The following is a 23,033-nucleotide window of genomic DNA, read 5'->3' as shown; positions in this document are numbered from 1 at the left end:
ATCGTGACAGATTCAGCCGAATCCAGTAACTTTGGTCCAAACTTTATATTTGTCTTAAGAAATTTATTTAATATGTTCAAATTATTAATTTAGAACCTAGTAACTTAAAATAGCTAAAATTATGAACCTAAAAAGTTCAAATTCTGGCTTCGCCTCTGATTGTTCCATCCTTTTTTCAACACTAATGTACTACAAGTACCAATAAGCAAAGTTTAATTTATATTTTAGAGCCTTAACTTAGAAAAATCGGGTCCATGTAAATATCCCATAAACCTCCTTATTTTTGGCTTAAATATATTTTGAGTTGAATTTAAGTTATATACATAATAGTGTAAAAATCTTTTTATATTAATATCAAAATTAACATGTTAATTATTATTTTTACTGGACAATTAATATTTATCATAAAAATTTACATGTAATTAACTCTGGTTAAATTACTGTGTTACTTGATTATGTCATTTTCCTATTGTTTGGGTAAAGATTCATTCTTTAGTAGGCTCATCTCTCTAGTTTATTTTAATGACGGAGACACTGGAAGAGCAATAAATTAAAAAAATACTTTAAAGGTTTAAGGACTGAGATTTGACTGTACCAAAGTTAATCACGTTTAACATGTTAATCGAATACAAAAATTTCACTAGTGGTAGTCTACTAGAGCGATAATTACGTAATACTCCCTCCGGTCCAAAATAAGTGATTTTTTGTCCTTTTTTTTATGGTCTAAAATAAGTGATTTTTTCAGATTTCAAGAATGAATTAATTATTTTTTTCCTACATTGTCCTTAGAGTAAATAGTGTTGGAATATGTGTTAGGAGTGTTTATGTGAAATAATAAAGGTTAATATGGTAAATTTCATTGCTAATTAATGCTAAAAGGTGAATTTCTTAATCTGTGTGAAAATATCCAAAAAATCACTTATTTTGGACAGGAGGGAGTATGTGTTTTTTTACCTATGATTTACTTTAGTTTATCGTTTAACTATAATAAATTAACATGATTAATTATAGCGCATCCACACTATAACTTTTTTTTTTCCAGAGAAGTACCGTCCAAATGCAACATAATTACGAGTGGACAATCACAAATGGGCCATCTTTTAACTTAAAGGGAATATACCACGTTAATTTCCTTTTTAAGATCCGTGCAACTTGTCACGATTCAAATTTAATCGAGATCGTGATGATACCTAACTAAAATCGTTAGTCAAGTTAACTAACATAAACACAGCTCGAACTGAACATCATCAAATAAATAATAATATAAAAATGCAAAGATTAATACATACTATCGCAAGAACTGAAAGTACAAGTCATGAACGACTAAGATTAGGATTGTAATGTTGATATGAAGAAAAATAAATTATTTGTTTGAATATACATAAACATGAATACAAAATCCTAGACTACCATGAACAATTAGCAGACTATAGTAAAAAAGTTTGTAAAGCTTAACTTTGAGTTGATATCCTTAGCAGTTAGTGTAATTCAAAACAATTACTCCCACAGTTTTCATTTTAATTACATAATATTGTTTGATCGGGTATAAAATATAAAAATACTATTAAATTGCATATTAATATTGCGAATGACCAGACAGGCAGACAACCTTTCCAAAGAACTCATTGATTTAATTTTCATCTCTCTCATTGCATACACATTTTATGTCCTTTTTTTTTCTTTTTAAATAATTATTTGATATTCAAAATTTACCGGTCCAACTGATTTAAATTCGCGCTACGGAGGATGCATTAAAGGGAAGCACCACATATTATGAGTTTTTTTTTTCATTCTCAAGATTCGAATCACAGACCTCTGGTTAAGGGTAAATGAATCTCGTCCATCCCTCCCTGAATAGTTAACCTATTCTCACTTTAGAGAAGGACGGGTAATGTATATCAGCTGGCATATTATTACCCTGTTTGGCCAAACTTCTAAAATCAATTTATTTTGAAAAGTATTTTTCTCAAAAGTACTTTCTAAAAAATTATTTTTGGTGAGAAGTAATTTGTGTTTAGTTAATTAGTTTGAAAAATACTTTTAAAAATATTTTTGGTGAGCAACAATTAATGTTTGATGAAACTTTTAAAAAGTGTCTCTAAGTGTATTTTCCTCAAAACTAATTTTTAAAAAAAGTATTTTTGGGAAAAAGCTAATTTTTTCTGCTTCTCAAAAATTGCTTCAATTTTTACTCAAAAATACTTTTTTTCCTTAAAAAAAAACTTGACTAACACCAGCCAAACAGACTAATAGTACTACTAGTTTGGGATGTGTAACTTTAATGATTCAGTTAAATGTTTTAATATTCTTTGTATTTTTTATGCTGCTGCTTGTTCCAATTAAAGATGAATTTATTAAAAAAATAAACAAATCTAACAAACTTAATATAAACTTTCCCACAATTACTCATTAACATTATTGTAACCAAACTCTGAAATCTAACATTTTTTTAAGTCGTATTTAGAGGCGGATCCAGGATTTTAGGTTTTTGGGTTCTTACAAAAATCTGAGTTAATAAACAATACTAACTCGATGAAGGACTGGGTTCCAAACTTTCTTATACATTTAATAGATTTTTCAATACAAATACAGCTTCTAGACAAAAGCTACTAGATTCATGGGAACCCGTAACTATTGAACTGAATCCGCCCCTGGTCGTATTCGACCTGAAGGATATTCAAGGCATATCTCTCTATATACGTTAAATTGAAATACTGCATGAAGCATTCCTACACATGCATATATTATTAATATCATTATTATCATTAGTAAATCGGTGAAAGAGAACCACTAAATATCAATTTTAAAATAAATATTCTTTTTCCTCAGAATAATGTAAACATATATATTAATCTTAGAAGCTTCATATATTCTGCTTATTATAATTTAGAGAGTAGGTAATGGGTTAGTCAGCAACAAGGGCATAAACTCATTCTATATTTCAATATCGTGGAACTATGATTTGAAGTTTATGTTTGAACGTGTTACTGAACTCTTAATTATTGGATTCGTAGTTAAATAAAAAGTCAGCACGGTGTACTAAGCTCCCACTATGCGTGAAATCCGGGAAAGAATTTAACCACAAAGGTCTATCGTACGCAGTCTAGCCCTGCATTTCTACAAGAGAAATTTTTTCACTGATTGAACCTGTGACCTCCTAGTCACATGACGACAACTTTACTAGTTATATCAAAGCTCCACTTTTGGTTTTGTAGTTAAATATTTATATATATTTTTATAATTTTTTAATATAAATACACGATCTAAACAAAAACTAGTAAATTTATTTAATCTGTAGTTAATACTCCAGCTCCGCCTCTGTCTTTCATTGCGCTTTTTATTTTTATTTTTTATTTATTTATTTTGATTCCCTTCTTTTTTGAGCTTTACACATTAATTATTTCTGCTGAACTTTATTCATCCAAAATATTACAAAAGGCCACGTCAAATACATGGTATTGTCTGTTTCTCTTTCATCTCTGATTTTTAAAATTTTATTTAATATATTTGTTTTTTCTTTTTGGTCAGCAAAAGGGAGTGAAGGTGTGATCGATTATAGTTGTTTTGTACTGTGACATCAAGATCTAAACGTAGCATTGACAGATTAGTGTACAGAGAGGAAGAGGCCAAGAACGTGACATTTTTAATGCTCTTGAATATAGCAACTTGTGTTTTTTTTTTTTTTTTTTTCTTTTTCACTCAAACGTCCGATACCAACTTTGAGGCCCGATTAAAGAAGAATAACATAATTAGGATTATTTAATGCCACCGTTTAAATTTTATCGCCGATGAAAAAAGTACTAGATATCTGATAAGAATTTTAAAGCACGTTGGTCAAAAATTCTTGGGCAAATCTTACGGCGATTCATCAAAATTCTAATGAGTACCAAAATTTTGCAAAGTTATGGTAGTGTCACAAAATTCTGATGGTTGCTGTAGTTTTGTGCAACTGGGCAAATTCTAGTCGATCACTAGAATTTTTCGCACTGTGGCTGAAAATTATGAAGATTGTCAAAAATTTTGGTGCTTCAAAATTTTGACCATCGTGCTTTAAAATTCTGACGCGGGACTATTTTTCCAAAAAAAATTTAAACAAGATTAAAATATAAACAATAGTAAAAAATGTCCATAAGCATCATTTTTTGCTCAATTAATCTGGATCGGCACCGCATAAAGCCCATTAAAAGAGAAAGTATTCATTACTAATTTTTTTTATTTCATGACTTAAACTCGTAACCGACCACAACCTTTGTGGTTATTCTTTCAATATATTAAGCAACTACTTTTGCAACTTGTATTAGAGGTCAACTTAATTTGCTATAGTATTTACACATAAATAAACTAGAGGTTTTGATTGTTAAAGCCTTGTCAATGTCTACTTGCTATTTATCGCCAAACCTTTTATATATTTAGGGATCGTTTGGTGGGAAACAAGTTATCTCAAGATTAATTATATCAGGAGTAGTTATTTCGGATTGTCATTCCACCCTTCAACATGGATAAAAGAATACTACAATTTTGGGTTAGCTAATCTTGGGATTAGTTATACTATAATTATATTCCAACCAAACGTGGGATAAACTTATCTCAAATTCAATCATGAAATTAATTATCTCTTATCCTTCGTACAAAACGAGCCATATTAGTATGTCCTTCGAATTTGGAGGGAGCCCTATATATAGATTATTCTGCTATAGTAAGTTATAAAGTATATATATGATAAATGAGAAGAAATTGCTGATAGCGTATCAATTTTTATATATCATAAAACAGAAAAATATATATATGAAGTGAAACAATTTTATATATATATAAAAATCTAGGCTACTAGCTGAAGCAGACTCGTGATCACAGCTCATGGTGAAGGTACTATTCTCAACAACTATTCCCCATTGATATTTTATTTAATTAGGGACGTAACCTGAAATTAGACGTCTCCTCTTCATTTCCTTAATTTGTTTTATGTACTTACCGAATCAAGTGGGCAACGTCAAGCATGTACAGTTCATACTCTTCGGGTCGTTTGATACGAGGTATAAGAAGGTATACGAGTGGTATAAAAATTTAATACCACCTTAATATTCTGTTTAGTTAGCAAATCAGGTATAAGTTATCCAGGTGTTAATTTTAATACCGGGATAACTTATACTTTAAAGAGGGTGGAGTAATTAGCAACAGTATAACTTATATCTTCTTCTTATAATTATACAATTATCATTCTTAATACAATATACCAAATAGTAAATAAATAACAATCCCAGCATAACTAATCCCATCATAATTTATCCCAACATAACTTATACCGGCATAACTTATACCGACATAGGCCCTATTCCAACCAAACGACCCCTTCTTAAGTAATGAATTTTATATTACTAAATCCGAACTTGACAAAAGTCCATTGATATATATATATATATATATATATGAATGTGTGGAAGTCCAGCATTAGGGTTGAAGGTAGGATAGTTGAGTGTTTTTCTACTTCGTATCGGGTGTGAGGCTAGTCTAATAGTGTTGTGTCTTAGACTGCTAGTGGTTAGTAACACTATTTACCGGGCTTTTATTACTAGTTATTGTTATTGTTTTTCCATCTATTTTCTGGTTCTTACGATTGCCTGCTTTCTGTTGCTGCTACTTATCTATTGTCTTTTTTCGTCACCTTGAACTGAGGGTCTATCGGAAACAATCTCTCTACCCCTCGAGACATGGGTAAGGTCTGTGTACACACTACCCTCCCTAGACCCCACTTGTGAAATTTTACTGAATTGTTGTTGTTTGTAATGTATTTTAACTTGTTTTAATAAATATTTATTTAGAAGAGGTCTTGGAGCAATGATAAAGTTGTCTCCGTATAATTTATATGTCACGGTTTGAGCCGTAGAAGTAGTCACTATTACTTTATTAGGATAGGTAGTCTACATCACACCGACTCTTCTTCGAACCCCGCACGAACGCAAGCGAGATGCTTTGTATATCGGACTATTTTTTTATAATAAATATTTATTTAAAGATTTAGTGAATTTTAATAAATATTAAATTTAAAATTATAATAATTTTAATATAAAATTAAATCTATCAAATTTAAATCCTTGTCGTTTGGTAGGATGCATTAGATAAGCTAATGCATGCATTGGCTTTGTGTATTAATAATACATTGTTTGGTAGATATTTTGAACCTATGCATTAGTTATGCAGACATTAGTTATACATCCTATTTGGTATTATCCTATGCATAACTAATACATAGAAAACAATGGTATTAGCAATGCAACGGGTTTTAATGCCTGCATTAGCTTAGTTAAAGACAAAATTGTCCTTCAAAATTTATGCTTGATTAAAATATGCTAGTTAGTATATTAATGCAAGTTCAAAATAATCCAAATAGTGAGAAATAAAATTATATCCCTAGTAAATAAATAAATACTTAGCATATTTCCTTTTTTATAAATAAATATTTAATTTTATTTTACAATATAGGTAGACAGATAAAATAATTTTTTTAAAACTTTTTCATATAAAAATATTTCTCAACATATATTTCTTTTAAAAAGTTAGAGTGTAGACTAGTTTTGAAGGCATTTTTGTAAACATATATTTCTTTTAGAAATTGTGCAATACTTTAATATATCAAACCAAACAATAAATAAGAAATATGTCAGTATAACTAATATCAACATAACTAATGCAAGCATAACTAATACCAGCATTACTAATACATTTTATTCAGCATTATTCTTATGCACGCTACAAACGACCCAACGTGTTTCCATTCATGTAGTGAATTTCCTTCAATCATTTGTGATGGTGGGTGAGTTGTGTGTGTCGGTGTCGGTCCAAAAAATGACGTACGTTTCACATGTGAGAGATAAGCAGGCTAAAGTTTCAGAGAGCATGGGATACCAATTATGAATGCTGGCAGAAGATAAATTAAGTACGTACCTATCTTGTCTACGTACAGCCATAGACAACAATTTCTAATATTGAGAGGCGAATTTAAGATTTAGATTTAATTTTATAGGTTTAGAACTCTAGTTCCAACAATGGAACCTATTATACATTTCAGTTAAAATTTACTTTTTATGCATTTATTTTAAATCTCGAACATTTTTAACGAAATTTATGATTTCACGTCCATGATCCAAAGCAATAACAATAACATACGCAATGTATTTTCATAAGTGGAGTCAGAGTAGGGTAGTGTGTATGCAAACTTTATCCATACTTTGTGAAAGTAGAAAGGTTGTTTCCGATAGACCATCGGATTAAGAAAATCATTTTAAGCAGGATTGAAAAAGAAACCATGTTGAAAAAAAATAGTGAAGAATGTTAGGATCGAAATAATCAAGTGTCATGCGGAAGATAGTAAAACAGATTTTTACCTACGTCCACAGGTAGAGATGAACAATCTACTATATAAAAGAGTACAAAATATCGGGAGAATAACTCCACACAGAGGCAAACACACACTAACACCTGTCACGAAAAGTTCTCCCCCTAAGCAAGACTCTCTACCGCATATGGCTACATTGTGGATGCTGTTGAATGAGCAGGAAGGATCCTCAATTTATAGAAGTCTAAAATTTTTCCTCCAAGAAAAAGGAGTAGCCAAACATAGAAAAATTACATTTTCCTTTTTGTAAAAGGAAAAATTAATTATGGTAAATATACTACACTTCCTTCAAAAAATAAAAGAACTAAATATGATAAGAAAATCAGGACAACATACGCGTAAGAAAGAAACCATATTGAAAGTAATAAAGACAAGAATAGTAACAACAACAAAATAATAAAACTGTAAGATAATCAAACCAAAGAAAATAATATGTAGTACTAAAAATCAAAGAATAAGATAATAATAATAATAATAATAATAATAATAATAATAATAATAATAATAATAATAATAATAATAATAATAATAATAATAATAATAATAATACTGATATGAAAATGAGGAACTGTTAGCTGCCATGGACAACTGATCTAAAGCTTGAGCAGAGAGAAGATTGGCTCAGCAAGAGAGAAGAGAAACAAGTACTGTTTCATTGAATAGCAGCTCAAGAAGCAAAATGAAAACCATCTCTTAACAAACTAAAAGTAAATATATTTATATATATTTCTAACTAACAACTAACTACTTATATTAACTAACTAACCAACCTAGTTAGTGATGTCACGCCCCGAACCTGGGGGGCGAGACCGGCACCCGGTGCCTTATCTATCCTTGGATACCAACTTGCGACTAAGGGACTCTGAATATATAATATCATAATTTAGCCATGGGCCACAATGCATGACAATTTACGAAGCAAAATATAAAACTGAATGGAAGCTAACCCTGACTGATGTCAATATAAAGCTGGGTCGGCTAGACCGTCATAACCACTATAAGTTGAGGGGCGAAGATGCTGAGCATATGTGTTGGCCCAAGAACAAGTGAAGTTTTGAAGAATGACAAATGAACTCAGTCATGGACCAGGTCCATCATATGAAGCACAATCACGATCAACCTATACATGTGAGATGCACGTGAAGGAGATAAGTCCCATTGATCAAGCAGCAATATCTCCTGATCTGATTGAAAAGGTTGCATATTGGATAAGGGGAGAAAGTCTCCTTATCTGAAGAGAACACAATTCGGATAAAAGATAGTGTTGGAGTTTGTGTTGTTCAAGGACTCAACTTCGATGAAAGATCAGCAATTGAGTCTCAATCAAACTCTAATTACTAACTCATTAAATAACAGTGATTGTTCTCTTTTACAGGTATTGCACATACGCAGAAGTTAAACTAAATTGAAAGCAAAAGAGCAAGGCGATTTTGCAAGCAATTTATGTGAGATTTGAGTGTACACTACTGAAGCTACTTGAACGAGATAGAAGAACTAGTTCGATTGTATTTTTTCTTATTCTAGTTCAATTGTAGTAGGTGGTTTAAAATTGTAGCTTTCCAGCTTTCATAGAAGCAATTGTATTAGGTACTTTGAGAGTTCAAGTTATAGGCTAACTTGAAGTTGTCGCAACAGTTGAGGCTGTGTGCTACAACGGAATTAGAGTTAATCCTTAGGTTTACAAAGAGTTTTGTAAATGATATTTTGACTAAGTGATTTTAGTGGAAGTTTGGGAAAATTTTACTGAGTAGTAGGTCGCGATTTTTTTACCTTTTGAGCCAGGTATTTTTCACATAAAATCTCTGTGTTCTTTATTTTATGTACTTTTTTTCCACAAACAGTAGTAGTTAAAACACATAGAAGAACTAGGTTTTTCTAGAGCGAAATTTGGGTACCACACAAATCACTCCCCTCTTGTGTGGTATTGACGTTTAGAACATCAATTGGTATCAGAGCGGGTTATCCTTGAAAAGGCTAACACCTTAGGAAAAGATCAACATGAGTGCACCACCTAGGAACTGGGAAGGGCAATCCACTGTTGGGCCTCCACTTTTCAATGGTCAGTACTATTCTTGGTGGAAGAACAAAATAAGTGATCACATCATAGGAGAAGACTATGAGCTCTGGGACATAGTCACCGATGGTCCTCTAGCAACTACAAAGAAGAATGTTGAAGGAGTGGATGTGCCTAAGACAAGGGCTGACTGCACTGCTGAAGACCTGAAGAAGTGGGAGAAAAATGCCAAGGCCAAGAAATGGCTTGTGTGTGGACTAGGTCCAGACGAGTACATCAGAATTCAAAGTTGTACTACTGCTAAGGAAATCTGGGACACTCTGCAAGTGGCTCATGAAGGAACACCTCAAGTAAAGAGGTCCAGAGGAACACTATTGTATTCCTAGTATGAGAACTTCACCATGAAGGATGGAGAAACCATCCAAGAGATGTATACAAGGTTCACCACACTGACAAATGAACTTAAATCTCTTGGAAGGATTATTCTCGAAGAAGGCAATGTGGATTAACCAAGGTTCTGCCAGTCTCTTGGGAAAGCAAAATCACTGCTATTCAGGAATCAAAGAATATTGCTACCCTTAAGCTGGATGAACTAATAAGAAACCTTACTGCCTATGAACTGAGAAGGCAGACCATGAAAATGGATGCACCTAAGAAGGAAAGAAGTCTGGCTCTCAGAATAGCTGAAGGTTCAGATCTGGAGGATGATGAAATGGCTATGATCACTAGAAATTTCAAAAATTACTTGATGAGAGGAAAAGGTTCTTCAAGAGGTACAACCTTCAACAAACCAAGGGCTCTCGAGAAACAGACCAATGAAGACTGACCACATGATCAAGAACTGCCCTCAATGGAAAATTGAGTGGAGGAAGGAAAGGGCTAAATGAACGAGCAAGAAGAATGAACAGGTTCAACCAAAAAAGAACAAATGATCAACAAAGGCCATGGTTGCTGCTTGGGGAGAAACATCAGATGAGGACTCAGAAGATGAAACTAGAGATGAACAAGCTCTTATGGCCATAGGAGAATCAGATGATGAACAAGAGGTAAGTATTCTTCATCTCAAAGACAAGATTAAATTCCTGTCTAAAGAAAGGTTGTCTGAGCTATTGTAGGATTTCATTGATGAGTTTGAGATAATTAACAATGAAAAGAAAGAGCTGTCTAGGGAATGTATGATCCTAAAAGCCAAGTGTAGAAATTTAGAGTCTAGGGCTAATGAGAGTGAAAGTAAAAATACTGAGTTGAAGAACCAGGTTCGTGAACTTGACACTAGTATCCTAGAACTTAGGTCTGAGAACTTAAAACTGAAACTAGGAACATGAAAGAAGATAGTTGATCACACTCATCTCACCCTAGAAGAAAACTTAGGAAAAATGAAGGATGAGCTATACAGGAAAGATGAGCAGATAAGAGTACTAAAAGAAGATCTAGGGAAGGTAAAACATGAACAAGACAGAACTTGCAAATGGAACAAGGCTTCTGATGCACTCTCTTGGCTACACGAATATCACAATAGCAACAAAAGAGGACTTGGTTATGGAACTCAAGCACCTAAGTGGGATCCTAAAAGCAAGTACCTCACTCTTCCTGAAAACAAAATTTGCACACATTGTGGCAAGACTGGCCATTACAAAAATGAATGTAATGTAAAAGAGAAGGCTATCCAAAAGAACAAAACTTTTGTTCAAGAAAAAAATAGGCTGCCTGGGTGGGCTAGAAGGAATCTGATTTATCCCTTTGCCCATAGAAAGGGACCCAAACTAGTTTGGGTTCCTAAGACTAACCCCTGATTTCTTTTTGCAGGTCCAAGTGAAGGGAAGAAGCCAAATATGGTACATGGATAGTGGCTGCTCAAAACATATGACTGGAAGCAAGAACCAGTTCCTTTCCCTTAAGGACTTAAATGGAGGTAATGTCTCCTTTGGAAATGGGAAGAAAGGTGAGATTATTGGGGTTGGAAAGGTAGGTAAGACAGACTCTCACTCCATTGAGAATGTCTACTTGATAGATGGCTTGAAATACAGCCTTATCAGTGTGTCACAACTGTGTGACAGAGATAACCTTGTAGCATTCACCTCTACTAAATGCTTTGTGATTAATCTTACCACTGACAAGATTGTTTTGCAGGGAAAAAGAGTTAACAATATTTACATTGTAGATTTGTCCACTCTCTCCGAAAATGAACTAACCTGCCTAAGTGTGTTGGATAATGATCCCCTCTTGTGGCACAAAAGACTTGTCCATGTCAGCTAAACAAATTGGTCTCTAAGGACTTGGTGATAGGGTTACCAATATCAAGTTCAAGGAAGACAAAGTTTGTGAGGCTTGTGCAAGGGGGAAGCAGGTAAGATCATCTTTCAAAAGCAAGAAAATGGTTAGCACAACCAAGTCGTTGGAACTGGTCCATATGGATCTATGTGGTCCAATAAGAACCATGAGTAGAGGTGGAAAGAAGTATGTAATGGTGCTTGTTGATGACTATTCTAGATTCACCTGGGTACTGTTTCTAACATCTAAAGATGAAGTATTTGACATGTTTACTGCCTTTGTTCGAAAAACTCAGAAACAATTAGGAAATCAACTTGCATCAATTAGGTCTGATCACATAACTGAATTTGAGAATGCTAAGTTTGCTGAATTTTGTGATGAAAATGGTATAGATCATAACTTCTCTGCCCTTAGGACACCTCAACAAAATGGAGTAGTTGAAAGAAAGAATAGAACTTTTGAAAACATGGCTAGGACTATGCTTCTTTCTAGTAAACTGCCCATAGCTTCTGGGCAGAGGCTGTAAACACTGCATGTTACATTATCAATAAATGCATGACTAGACCTCTTGTAGAGAAGAATCCCTGTGAGTTACTTAAAGGGAGAAAACCAAATATATCCCATATGAGGGCATTTGGTTACAAGTGTTTTGTGCACAATAATGGAAAAGACTCCCTAGGTAAGTTTGATCCCAGAAGTGATGAGGGAGTATTCTTGGGATATTCTTCACACAGCAAAGCATATAAAGTGTTCAATAAAAGAACTTTGTGTGTAGAAGAAAGTGTACATGCAGTATTTGATGAAACTAACATTATTTTTGAGAGACATGAACATGAAGATGAAGCCATTGGATTGGTAAAGGATCTGACTCAAGCCTCAGCACAAGTCAAAGTGGCACCAACCGAAGGAATAGGTGATGGAACAGGTTCTTCCATCCAGGGCAACCTGACAGGGGGAACTAATCAAGGAGAAACTGAAATAAATCCCCTAAAAGAACTTGTTCATGACCCTGTTCCTCAACAACAGAACATGGGAGAAATATCTAGCAGAAACCAGTTGGTTGTGAAACCTCACAAGTAGCAAAGTTCTCATCCTATTGAGAACATTATCACTGATCCAACATCTGGAGTCAAAACTAGATCACAATTAAAGAATCCGTGTGCTTTTGATGACTTTTTATCTCTTATTTAGCCTAAAAATGTTGTTGAGGCTTTGCAGGATGCAGATTGGATTAATGCAATGCAAGATGAACTCAATCAGTTCGAGAGAAGTCAAGTTTGGCATCTAGTTCCAAGACCTAAGGACAGATCAGTTATTGGCACAAAATGGGTCTTCAGAAACAAACTTGATGAAGATGGAACCGTTACAAGAAACAAGGACCACCAAGGTTACAGCCAAGAGGAAGGCATAGATTATGATGAGACTTTTGCTCCAGTTGCAATATTAGAGGCAATAAGACTCCTCATAGCCTTTGCAACACACATGGAATTCACTCTTCATCAGATGGATGTCAGAAGTGCCTTCTGAATGGTTACCTGAAATAAGAAGTGTTTGTAAAACAACCTCTAGGTTTGAGAGCAAAGAATGTCCTGAGCATGTGTACAAGTTAGACAAGGCTCTCTATGGACTCAAGCAGGCTCCAAGAGCATGGTATGAACGACTGTCCAAATTCCTGTTGGAATATAGTTACAAAAGAGGTAAAATTGATAGTACCTTATTCTTAAGGGAAAAAGGTAAGGATCTCCTTGTTGTACAAATATATGTTGATGACATAACCTTTGGGGCCACTGCTGATAAGCTAAGTAAGGACTTTGCAAAATTAACGGGGAGTGAGTTTGAAATGAGCATGATGGGTGAACTTAACTTCTTCTTAGGCTTAGAGATCAAACAAAGTCCAAATGGAACCATGATCCATCAGCAGAAGTATGCAAAGGAGCTAATCAAAAAGTTTAAAATGGAAGAATCTAAAGAAATAGACACACCCATTACAACTGTCACTAAATTAGATGTTGATGAACCTGGTTCATTAGTTGATCAAAAGTTGTATGGGGGTATGATTGGTTCACTCTTGTATCTTACTGCTAGCAGACATAACATTGTTTTCAGTGTAGGGCTTTGTGTTTGCTTTTAGGCAAATCCTAAAGAGTCTCACCTGACTGCTATCAAAAAATTACTAAGATACTTGAAAGGCACCACTGATCTATGTCTTTGGTATCCCAAAGGTAGCAATTTCAATCTAGTAGGATATGCTGATGCTGATTATGTAGGTTTTCTAGTGGATAGGATGCTTAATATGTTGCTGCTGCTTCTTGTTGTGCTCAATTTCAATGGATCAAACAATAGCTGGTAGATTTTGGTATAGAAGTAGGTTGCATTCCTATATTCTGTGATAACACTAGTGTTATAAGTATGACAAAGAACCTTGTTCATCATAAAAGGACTAAGCACATAGATGTTAGGCACCATTTCTTAAGAGACAACTATGAGAAAGGTCTGATCTCAATAGAATTCTGTGCTACTGATAAGCAAATTGCTGACATCTTCACTAAAGCACTGAGTAGAGAAAACTTTGAGAGGAACAGATTGGAATTAGGGATGATTAAGATCACCTAATAAGTCCATCTCAGAATACAAAAAACAATTGGTTAGGAATTCTAACTTTGTGTAAATATCTAGATTAATTTACTCAGTCTCATACTTTAATTAGTATACTCCTGTGACATGTGTATTGTCATGGGCGGCTATCCAGCCGTGCCCCATGACCCCTTGGACGCGCCCCGTGGCGTCCTAGCAAGCCTTCCAATGACTAGCGCCACGGACGGCCCCGTGGTCTTGCCCCCGCCAAGTGACAAGCGTGCATGTACCTCTGTCGCCCCACCGATATCCCTCGCCAGTGCCCAACCGCAGGCAGATGCCAACAGCGCCGCGTGCGCAGACCCTGATGCTAAAGACTATGTTGCTGACAACGGACCTGTTTTCTGCCTTATAACAAACTAAGTCTTTTTCATTGTAAATATAGAGTAGTTTTATTCCATGTACTTCCATTATGTTTCTCTAGCTTAATCAAGTCAAGTCTTGTAGCTTTGGATTATTTTTTTAAGCATTATTAGGGGGGATCAAGCAATCAAACTTTCTAGCAAGCAAACATTTCTCTGTACTGGTGTCTCTCCCCCTCGACACCGCGTTGCCTTTCTGTAATAGCTTTCATTAATGCAATCAAGCTTTCTTTCATTCTCAATTCTCATTCCTGTTCTCTCAATTGCTCTTGACATTGGTTTTCCTGTACGGCACTGACAATCTAGTCTAGCGTACGGAAGGGACCTCAGTTGGCGGACAACAACTGCACTGACATCGGTTGCTTAGCCTTACGTCGCCCTTCCAAGGAATCTCAGGAAGGCGCCGCGTAACAGTTGGTATCAGAGCCTAGGCTCGACATCGGACGAGGGAACGCATTGTCATTACCACCATTTCTGACCATGGTGAATCATGGGGACCGCATTGCGGCACTTGAACAGACGGTTGACGGATTACTGCCCATCATGGATACGGTGCATGAACTAAGAACCAGCCTAGGGAAAAGGTTGGACGACCTGGACCTCAGGGTGCTCCAAGCCGAAGTTGACATAGAAAACATCAGTCGTGACTCCGAGGGAGACCGGCAAACGGCAGCCACAGAGGCAGCCGAAATATTTGGAAAATTCGAGGGACTCCAACAGGAGCGTGCCGAGGTTTTAGCTTACAGGGCACAAGAGGCAGACAGGGTGACTGCCATGCAACAAACTATTGACGACTTGACAGATAAGCTCAATATTGTCAATGCTGCTTTATAGGGCCTGCTGCGAGGCGGTGGAAACTAGATCGGGGGCGCTGCAAACCCCACGTCTGCGACACAAAAACTGAAAATTCCTGAGCCAAAGCCATACAGTGGAGCTAGGAATGCCAAGGAAGTGGAGAACTTCATCTTTGATGTCGAACAATATTTCGATGTTGTTGGGGGCCTAGAAGAAGCTAAGAAGGTAGCAACTGCTGCCATGTATCTTCAGGGTGATGCTAAACTCTGGTGGCGGGTGAAATACGAAGCCATCAAGGCCGGTGAAGATGCTCTCGAAACATGGGCAGAACTGAAGGCAGCCATACGCCTACAGTTCTTCCCCGAAAATGTTGAATACAATTCAAGGAGAAAGCTACGGGAGCTCCGCCAGACCAAATCCGTGCGGGACTACGTGCGGGAATTTTCCGCGCTCATGCTAAGCATACGCGACATGGGGGACAAAGACAAGCTCTTCACTTTCCTAGAAGGGCTGAAACCTTATGCCCGTATAGAGCTACAAAGACAACGGGTAGATACCCTGCCCAAGGCGATCCAAGCAGCTGAATGCCTTGGGGACTATCAAATGGAAGCTCGGAAGGATAGGCCTCAGCCGCCTGCCCGAGCGGGATTCAAAGGGGGACAGTCTAGCAATGGTGGCCCTAGCAGAAGTGGGGGAGATCGGGGCTCAACCAAACCTAAGGCTACCTCCACAGGCAGCAACAGTGTTGCGTCTAACAACAATGATCGGGAGAGGAAGCCTCCTTCAGGATGCCGTCATTGCGGCGGACCACATTGGAACAATGAGTGCCCACAGGCACAGATGAACGCCCATCAGACTTTTGATGATGAGATGGATGACGACTCAGACGATGCGGATCAGACTGAACTAGTAGGTGCCTTCAATGTAATTGTTGGCTCCATTTCTGAGGCATTTGCAGAGACTAGTGCTGGTATCCGTAAGAAGAAGGACCCATGTCCAGTCACCAAGAAAGGGAAAAAAAAGGCAGATGATGAGACTCCTCTTAAGCACGAGAGGACCTTAATGTTCGTTGAGATGAAAGTGAATGGCAAGCCCATTCGGGCCATAGTAGACACGGGTGCTACCCACAACTACTTAGCCTCGACTCAGGTGGAGCGCCTTGGTCTAGTTGTAGGGAAAGGTAGAGGCCGTGTCAAGGCTATCAACTCACCTCCCCAGCCAGTGGGTGGAATAGCCAAAGAAGTACCGGTGAAGCTTGGCCCTTACGAAGGAAAATTCAACCTGCGCGTGGTGATCATAGATGACTTCGAGTTGATAGTTGGATTGGAATTCCTGAGGCAAACCAACACCATGCCTGTACCGTATGCTGACATGTTACTGATGATGGGAGCAAACGGGACCAAGCCCTGCATTATCCCATGCATGCCCATGAAGATGGCCGCTGAAAACATCTCGGCCTTGCAATTGAAGAAGGAGGTCAAAAGAAATGAACCCATGTTCCTGGCAACCCTCTGCATCGAAGATGTAGAACGCTCCTCGGGTCCCATTCCTGAACCCGTGTAGGAGCTACTACTAGAGTTTGAAGATGTCATGCCACAAGACATGCCAAAGCGACTACCGCCTAGGCGCACTGTGGACCATGAAATTGAGCTGGTGCCAGGCGCGAAGCCACCTTCCCGGGTGCCTTACAGAATGTCACAACCCGAACTCACCGAGCTTCGGAGACAATTGACGGAAATGCTAGACACAGGGATTATCGTGCCCTCCAAATCCCCATACGGGTCCCCTGTGCTATTCCAAAAGAAACATGATGGTAGTCTACGACTCTGTGTGGACTATCGGGCTCTAAACAAAATTACTGTGAAGAACAAGTACCCTATTCCGCTAATGGCAGACTTGTTCGATAGACTGGGTGGTGCGACGGTGTTCACCAAAATAGACCTGAAGACAGGTTATTGGCAAGTTCGTATTGTAGAGGGTGATGGGCACAAGATGACTTGTGTGACAAGATATGGGTCATACGATTCCTGGTTATGCCATTCGGCTTGACTAACGCCCCAACTACGTTTTGCACTTTGATGAACCAAGTCTTCCGAGAGTACATTGATGAATTCGTGGTGGTCTACTTGGATGACATTGTGGTATATAGCCAAACATTGGAGGAACACTTGATGCACTTGCGGAAGGTCCTAGCTCGATTGCGGGAGCATGAACTATATGTGAAGCTATCTAAGTGCTCCTTTGCTCAAAAGCAAATTGACTTCCTCGGACATGTCATCGACGAAGGGCGGATCAAGATGGACCAACAGAAGATTCAAGCAATCACAGATTGGCCGCCGCCTAAGGATATCCACGCCTTGAGGGCGTTCCTTGGTCTATGCAATTTCTATCGGCGATTCGTGAAAGACTACTACCTCATTGCAGTACCATTGACAGAACTTCTCAAGAAGGTCATGCCTTGGGAATGGGGACCCAAGCGAGCAGAGGCCTTCAATGCATTGAAAGCGGCTATGTCTAGTAGCCCCGTCTTGGCCCTTCCTGATTTGGCCAAGCCATTCGAAGTACAAACAGATGCATCTGACTATACCCTCGGTGGAGTCCTGCTACAAGAAGGGCATCTTGTAGCGTATGAGAGTCTGAAGCTAAAAGATGTAGAGCGGCGCTATGCCGCCCATGAGAAAGAATTATTGGCTGTCGTCCACTGCTTGTGCCTCTGGAGGCACTATCTGCTGGGAACCCCGTTCGTGGTCAAGACAGACAACACAGCTGTTAGCCATTTCATGACCCAGCCGAAGTTGAATGGTCGACAAGCCAGGTGGCAGGAACTCCTAGATGAATTCCACTTCAACCTGGAGTACCGAAGTGGGAAGACCAATCATGTTGCGGATGCGCTTAGTCGGAGAGCTGATCTAGCATCGGTGTGCCTACTCGCCACCCTAAGGGGGAGCGAAGTAGCCACCTCCATCAAGGACCAGATACATGATTTACTCATCAAAGACCCTGCTGCACAGTATTTGGTTGATTTGGTGGGACAGGGCAAGACTCGCCAGTTCTATATGGAAGATGGTTTTCTGAAAGTGAAAGGGAACTGAATTTATGTTCCTAAAGGAGGAGATCTACGAAGGACTCTTCTAACGGAATGTCATGATACTCTGTGGGCCGGCCATCCCGGTGAAGAACGCACCATGACGTTACTTCGTCGTGCATATTATTGGCCTCAAATGGCCGATGACGTTGCTCAGTATGTGAAGACTTGTCGAGTATGCCAGAAGGACAAGTCAGACCGCTTAACACATGCGGGACTCTTGGAACCACTAGCTATCCCAAAGAGACCTTGGGAAAGTGTTTCCCTAGATTTCATCACCGGATTGCCCAAGGTCAAAGATCTAACAACTATCTTGGTTGTGGTAGATCGGTTTTACAAATATGCTACCTTTATTGCTGCCCCTCAATATATATCAGCAGAAGATACATCTCGACTCTTCTTCTCTCATGTCGTCAAATATTGGGGCCTACCCAAAGACATTGTTAGTGATCGTGACTCACGCTTCACTAGTAACTTTTGGACCCAACTCTTTAAGTGCCTTGGGTCGAAGCTGAGTCACAGCTCAAGTTTTCATCCGCAATCTGATGGCCAGACGGAGTGGTTCAATGGTATGTTGGAGGAATATCTCCGTCATTTTGTAATCGGATCGCAAAAGAATTGGGTGAAGCTTCTGGATGCTGCTCAACTGTGTTTCAATTCACAAAAGAGCTCTAGTACAAACAAAAACGCTTTTGAAATTGTTACCGGACAGCAACCGCTACTCCCACACATAGTCAATGCACCAAATATGTCTAAATCTCCTCGAGCTGCTAGCTTCTCTAAAGAGTGGAAGCAAAATTTGGAGATAGTGCGGAGCTATCTTGTCAAGGCTCAAAAGCGGATGAAGAGGCATGCTGATCAGAATCGTCGCTTTGTTGAATACCAGGTAGGAGACAAAGTGATGGTCAAAATTCCAAAGCGTTACTTATTTGCGGGGGTCCATGACCCTCGCTTATTGCAAAAATACATTGGACCCTTGTCCATTGAAAGGCGCATTGGGAAAGTTGCATACCGGGTGGATACCCCAGATTGGTAGAAAATTCATCTTGTCTTCCATGTCAGCCTCCTGAAACCTTTTCGGGAAGACACGGAGGATCCTTCAAGGAGCCATCTCACAATACCCAGTATTCGAGGGCCCAATTCAATCGGGAAAAGGCGTGTTAAAGTTATCCTTGATGATAGAGTGATTCATGCCTCAAGGAAAGATCACCAAGAGTTCTTGGTGAAATGGCAGGGCTGTGATGCAGAGGAGAACACTTGGGAGAGGGGAACAAACCTCAAAGCCTACAAGAGCCTAATTGAAGATTATCTTGCAAGTAAGGCGCCGAGGACGTCGCCAACTCAGGTGGGGGAGAATGTCATGGGCGGCTTTCCAGCCGTGCCCCATGACCCCTTGGGCGCGCCCCGTGGCGTCCTAGCAAGCCTTCCAATGCCTAGCGCCACGGACGTCCCCGTGGTCTTGGCCGTGCCAAGTGACAAGCGCGCATGTGCCTCTGTCGCCCTACCGATATCCCTCGCTAGCACCCAAATGCAGGTAGATGCCAACAGCGCCGCGCGCGCAGACCCTGATGCCAAAGACTATGCTGCTGACAACGGACCTGTTTTCTGCCTTATAGCAAACTAAGTCTTTTTCATTGTAAATATAGAGTAGTTTTATTCCATGTACTTCCATTATGTTTCTATAGCTTAATCAAGTCTAGTCTCATAGCTTTGGATTATTTTTTTTAAGCATTATTGGGGGGATCAAGCAATCAAACTTTCTAGCAAGCAAACATTTCTCTGTACTGGTATCTCTCCCCCTCGACACCGCGTTGCCTTTCTGTAATAGCTTTCATTAATGCAATCAAGCTTTCTTTCATTCTCAATTCTCATTCCTGTTCTCTCAATTGCTTTTGACATTGGTTTTCCCGTATGGCATTGACAATCTAGTCTAGCGTACGGAGGGGACCCTCAGTTGGCGGACAGCAACTGCACTGACATCAGTTGCTTAGCCTTACGTTGCCCTTCCAAGGAATCTCAGGAAGGGCCCATGTAACAGTATATATGACTCACTAATCTCTTACAAAGATTTTTCTATTATGGCATTTGAGGCAGTTCAAGAGAATTCTAAATGAAGAACCTGGTTCATCAATATGAGTTCATATGAAAGCTCAGGTATGTTTTCAATACTTTGCACAATTAGAAAGATTAACAATTCAATCATGAGCAGAAGTCCTATACTTGCCAAATTCCTAGAAAATTCTATCTGTTGAAGCATTGAACCAGTCGTCCATTTAGAACTCTAAAACCATGATTTTAGGCTAATATCTAGGGAAGACAAATAATCATTAAAAGTCTGGAATTACTGTTTGATTAGACTTCTATTTGACCCCTGAAAAGCTGCCGTTACTGAATTAATGTCTAATTCTCTTTAAATACACACCACATCCCTAATCTTCTTCATTATTCTAAAACCGTCAAAAATTCTCTTCTTCAACTCTAATTGTTTCTTCAACTCTAATTGCTCTCTTCTCCAAAATTCCCAAATTAACTCAAGAAACGAACAAAAATGTCTAACTCACAAGATCATCCTGGTTCTCCTCCACCACCATCACCCTCAAATTCATCCTCATCTACTTCACCTAGTGAATCCCCGAAACCTAGGTTTCGAAGGCAAAAAATATTGGCTCAAAAAACTGTAGCATCTGTGGCTCTGAGAAAGGTTTTAAATGAAAGGTTGAAAGCTAGCAAAGTGAAAGAAAGCCCAGCTTCAAATTCTGATTCCAGTTCTGAGTCTGAATCCTTTCAATCTGCGACTGAGGGGGAAGGACATGGGTCTTCTGACTCTGAGAAGACTCAAGAATTCCATACTGAGGTAAGTTCATCTATTGTTGAGAACTTTGAAACTAGGTTTGTTCTAGTTGGACCTATTAGAAATGTAAAATTGGCTGAATCGAGTAGGAGTGAAGGTAAAAAGAAAGGAAAAGAGAGAGGTTACAAGTGGTGAAGAGAGAGGAAATGGCAAGGAAGGGGTTCTTGATATATGCGGGGTTGTAGAGGAGAGTGGTATGAAGTCAGGGGGAAGTGGCTCTGGGGAAGCAGCTGAGGGGTTGGTTCATCTAAGCAAACAAAGAAATGAACTTGTTTCATCTACTGAGGAAACCTTGGCTGATCTTCTGAGAAAGGTTGGGGCAAGTTATGACCCAAAGAAACGCAAAGCTACCTCACAAAAGCTCCAAATATCCCCAAACCATCCAAGAAAAGAAAAACTTCATCCCCAAAACCTACTGCCCCTTCAGTGCCTAAGGGAAGAGCCACAAGAAGCAGAGTAAAACAAAGTGAAGCTGACTTACAAAAAGCTCTAGAAGAAAGCAAGAAAAGGAAAATAGAGAAGGGAAAAGGAAAGGTTGTAGAATCCTCTGAGGTTGTAGATGAAGAGGAGATGGAACTGGTCCATCAAGAAAGGGGTACAACAGTGGAGGTTCCTATACCCAAACATAAAAAGTCCAAGACTTCTTCCAAGAAATCTTCTTCTGTACCTGTGTCTGCTGAACCCTCACTAGCCAAGAGGACAAGATCTGTAGTGAAAGCTAAACAAGCAAAAGTTTCAGATGATGAAGAGTGGCGTAGAGAAGAAGAAGAAGAGGAATCTGAGAAGGAACAAGACAAGTTTGCCATCTTTGGAAGGAGAAATTTTTTGAAAGGTAGATTGTTGAAGGACCTGGTGGAACCAGGGATGATGAGGTTGGTTGACTCTTTAGCTGCTCAAGGTTGGAAGGACATGGTTCTTCAGATGGATGGGAGACTAGCTAGAAATGAACTAATTGAGTTCATGGCTAATGCTGTTGTTAAGGATGGGGTTGTCAGTAGCTTGGTGAAGGGAGTCCCAGTGCAATTTGATGCTGAAAAACTGGGCGAAATTCTGGATATACCTTCTGAAGGGTTTGATTACTACACTAGGCAAAGGTGGCCATGTCTGGACTACCTACCTACTGCTCTTGACATCACCAAGAGGTTTTGTGATTCAAAGGATGTGAACGAAGCCAGGGCTGTGCATAAAAGTGAGATGAGGCCTGAGCACAAGGTTGTGTTTGAGTTTGTCAACAAGTGCCTACTGCCTAGACAAGAGAGAAGACATATTGCAAACTACATGAACCTGGTTCTTATGGAGTGCCTTGAGAGAGGAAATCAAATCAACTGGCCTGCCCTCATTGTCAAATTACTAGACAGGGTCATCAATGGCTCCAAGGCTCATGCTACACCATATGGCTTCATACTGACCATAGTTATGGACAGGCTGAATGTGCCTTTGAAGAAATGGGAAATGGCATCAAGCAAGGAACATTTTGGCATTAAGACTCTTCTGGATTGTGACTATCCAGTCAATGTCATCCCAGTTGAACCTGGTTCATCTCTGAAGACACCCATCTACAGCAAGGTTAGAACTTTGGTTCAGGAATGTGGAACTAAGGATGCTGAAATTGCTAGGCTCAAAGCTCG

Source organism: Nicotiana tabacum, chromosome 1 (assembly GCF_000715075.1).
Source record: "Nicotiana tabacum cultivar K326 chromosome 1, ASM71507v2, whole genome shotgun sequence".
NCBI classification, from domain to species: domain Eukaryota; kingdom Viridiplantae; phylum Streptophyta; class Magnoliopsida; order Solanales; family Solanaceae; genus Nicotiana; species Nicotiana tabacum.
This window is presented reverse-complemented; position numbering follows the sequence as displayed.